Genomic DNA, 4584 nt, shown 5'->3' on the forward strand with positions numbered 1-4584 from the left:
ACAGTTGCTTTTAGGACCATGTAGAAGAGACCCTCCTGAGAATAGTGGGCAGAGAAAGTGAATGGATGGCAGGCTGGCCGGCTGGCTTTGTGGTTGGTTGGGATGGATGGATGGATGAATGGATAGATGGATGAATGGATGGACGGACAGACGGACAGACAGACGGACAGACAGACGGACAGACAGACGGACAGACGGATGAACGGATGGATGGATGGATAAAATGGATAACCATCCCCCACAGTTAATTAAAGAACAATGCTACATTTGAGTCTCCTGTGTTCGCTGTTGCATCTCAGACCTGGTTAATGTTATTTCTAATGTTGATTTGTATGAGAACTTCAGCGACATTGATGTCAGTAGGATACAAATGAAGGAAGACAGATATTTCATTACATCTTCAAATTCATTAGCAGTTTTTGACAAGGTTGAGAGGTAGAAATTTCTTTAGTACATATTGTAATCTTGCAAGATGGGCAGCAGATGGTTGCACACTTGACATTTGATCCACTCAACAATCACCTGACAGCATGGATGGATTCACCCACAAGTTCCTCAAAAATAGTCCAGCAGTGAAGACTGTAAGAAAGCAAATTCTAAACTGTTTGCACTACTCCAAGAAGGTTATTACCTCAGTGTAATATGCCATAGGATCTGACCAATAGACACACACACACACACATACACACACGTATGTATGTATGTATGTATGTATGTATGTATGTATGTATGTATGTGTGTGTGTGTATGTGTGTATATGTGTATATGTGTGTGTATATATGTATGTATGTACATATAAATATGTGTGAGGGTTTAGCAAAAGGCCGACACAAGAATAATCATTGCCCAGTGGATTAACAGCAATAATGTCCTTTTAGGTACGATTGTACATGCCAGACACGTTGGTGGTATAATCATAATTCAGTACATGACAATTTTTAATAAGCACCACAAAATATTTTGAATATCTCCAAAATTAGGTTTGTTAATTCAGCTCTCATCTTCTTGCAACAATCAACAAAGATTTTAAATCATTCTGAAACTGCAAATTGCATGTTACCTTTGGCTAAATAATGGATGAAAAACTGCTCCACGATGTTTGAATGGTTACCATAATTGCAGCTTTTATTTCACCGCAAAAATATTCCAAACTTAATCTGTGCAGTTACTGATTGTATCTTTTTGCATTTGGTTTGCAAGATTCTTGTTGTGAACTCATGTGTTGAAACAGATTTTATTGTATCTTGGAAGGGTCATTATGCAAATATAAAGGAGACAGATAGCCCACAGCAGCCCTGAATAGAGAGTGCATATCACTGACCAGGTTGCAAATGGAGACAAAAAGAGTCTTATGAACCTAGGTGATTTATTGAGAGAAAAAATGACTAGTCAAATAATTGATTAGTTTATTAGTTAAATTGATAACTAGCTGATGAAGGATAATAAAAGAAGTGAAATAAAAGCAGTATGTGTGTTTATAATTGGCATAATGACCCTCCCAAGATACAACCTAAAAAAATGAAATGATTATTTTAATTTTAGATAACCCTAAGAGTAAGTGAATATGAAACCATCTATCTTTTCCTTGCAAAACTCTAATTTTCATAATACTTTCATCTAAAACTGGATCATAATGGACCAGGAGTTCCTTAATCCTCCAAGAAATTTCCATTATGATAGTCAGTGTTTGGCTGGGATGAGCCACAGAAAATATTCCTCTGTGTCAAGAAACATTAGCCACATCAATTATCTTGATAAATATATCTCACTATTCCTCAGCCTCACACATGGTTCCTTTGTAAGACATTACATCAATCTCATTGTTACTTTCTAACCTTCTTCTGCAACTCATGTCATGTTTGTTTGTGTTTCTTTTCTGCTGTACTTTTTTTTTTTAATGTTCAAACAATTTCAGATAACCTGGTGGTAGCTTGAAATATTTACACTGGATCAGTTACTCTGTATCGCTGTCTAATAAAATAATTAGATTTCACACCTGCATTGAGTCCTTTCACAGAGAATGTTTCTAGTTTCTATATTGCTTTTAAGACACCAACTTGTGTGTGTGTGCATGCATGCGCGCATGTATGTGTGGGTGTGCATGTGCATGGGTCTGTGTGTGGTGTGTGCATATAGGAATAAGGTTCAAATTAAGTGAAAATGGAAATCATAGTCAACCTCAACATACACAAACATGCAGGAAGTAAATAGACATCTTTAATTTTCAAAATTTCTGATCTAAGCATCTTAATATGTTATCAGGGATGTAGAATTTACAATGTAATTATTCTTTTTCATTCCAGGTGCCATTATTAAACATTTGTGACGAGTAACCATACCATGCACAAAAAATTCAGTAGAACTGTCAGATTTTCAAAAACGTCATATTGTTGGGCAATATGAGGCTGGTGTTAGCCAGCAGAAAGTTGCTGAAAATCTTCAAATTCCTCTTGCTACTGTTAATAGAATTATAGTGCAATTCAAAAGCCAAGGAAAAGAATCAACAAATTCTCATCCCAGCCTAGCTGGGCCCTCAGAAAGGAAACGTCACTGTTTGAAGAGAATTGTGGAAAATGAACCTGTTCAAAGGCTTCTGACATTGCAAAACAGCTAGAAGTTAGTCCAAGAATGTATGTTACATATCTGCATAAGCTTGGGTATTATGGATACATATCTGCATAAGCTTGGGTATTCCCAGTGTTGTGTTGTGTCCCAGAGCAAGACATTTTATTTCATGTGGCTCTCCTCCACTCAGCTGGCAAAGATGAGTTGAACCTGTAATTCAAAATCTTCAGCCTTTTTACATTCTGTATCATACTGACTCTCCCTGAGAACTATGTCTGTCGAGCACTCAGCGACTTGCATGTCAATTTCGTGAGCAGGCTGTTCCATTGATCAGATCAATTGGAACACTCGCTGTTGTAACCAATGGAGTGCCAGTGTGTGTGTGTGTGTGTGTGTGTGTGTGTGTGTCCACATGTGTCTCTGGTACACTCTGTAAAATGGTTGGAGAGCATTCAAAAGGGGAAACCATACCGAAGCAGATACAGGAGATCATTGTAACCCTTTGGCTTGGTGGTTTCTGTCAAACTAGCCGACCCATACCAGCATAGAAAAGGGGACATTAAATGATGACGACCACGACGCTGAGGAGGAGGACGACGACGACGACAACGACGACGATGACAACGATGATGACAATGACGAGGACAACAACGAGGACAACAACAACGATGACAGTGGTGATGACAATGACAATGACAATGACACAGATACTGATGATGATGATGACGAATACATTTTTGTTTATATTCTATATATAATATTTCTATGCTTGTTTTTGAATTGTATTTCATTCTATATTTCATGTTCTGTCATGTGATTTTCTTATCTTCAATGTTATTCTCTATTCTCTGTTTTTCTTTTGAAAAAGCAAAGTCGTAGAAGACAACTTAGACTAAGAACACTGCCTTTTTCTGATTGTCTAACTTTCAGCTTTATATTATTTGCCATTCTGTCATATTATTGTAGACAGTCAAATAAAACATCTTTCTATCTGTTATTGTTAAGAACCACAGAGAGAACAATTTCCTGCTAAATAGAAGTTTCAATTATTGTTACTGAGATACAGCTGCTATTGTAAAGGCCCTCAGAGAGTGAGAGTGAGAGAGAGATGGAGAGGGAGGGAGAGAGAGAAGAGGAGAGTGAGGAGAGCTCCCGTTAACAGGAATTTCAGTTCCAGTGAAAGAAAAACATTTCCCTGAATGAGCAAGAGGAGCTGTCTAAGAATAAGAATTTAGAAATAAAAACAGAATGTGAAGGTTGAAAACTCAAACAATTCCATTAATAGAAGATACTCTAGAATTAATATATATATATATATATACACAACAAAAGTACAAGAATTGATATATATATATATATATATATATATATATATATATATATACATACATATATAATCATCATCATCATCATCATCATTTAATATCTGTTGTCTATGCTGGCATGTGTTGGATGGTTTGACTGGGCTGGTATGCTGGAATGCTGCGCCAGGTTCCAGTCTGATTTGGCATGGTTTTCTATAGCTTGATGCCCTTCCTAACGCCAACCACTCCAAGAGTGTAATGGGTACTTTTATGTACCACCAGCACGGGTGTCACTTCTGTGACACCAGTATCTGCCAAGACTGCGATTTTGCTCAGCTTCATGGGTCTTCTTCTCAAGCACAGCATAATGGCAAAAGTCTTGTTCATTGCCTCCGTGAGGCCCAATACTCAAAAGGAACTCAGCCACTTTGCCTCCATTAGGCCCAATATATATATATACACGGATGTCAGTGTCACCTAACTGGCTCCCCGCACCAGTGGCACATAAAAACCACAGTCCAAATGTGGTCAATGCAGGTACCGCTTGACTGGCACTCATGCCAGTGGCGCATAAAAAGCACGCACTACACTCTCGGAGTGGTTGGTGTTAGGAAGGGTATCCAGCTGTAGAAACCTTGCCAGATCAGACTGGAGCTAGGTGCAGCCTACTGGCTTGCCAGTCCTCAGTCAAAGCATCCAACCCATACCAGCATGG

This window comes from Octopus sinensis, linkage group LG2 (genome assembly GCF_006345805.1).
Source record: "Octopus sinensis linkage group LG2, ASM634580v1, whole genome shotgun sequence".
Classification (NCBI taxonomy): domain Eukaryota; kingdom Metazoa; phylum Mollusca; class Cephalopoda; order Octopoda; family Octopodidae; genus Octopus; species Octopus sinensis.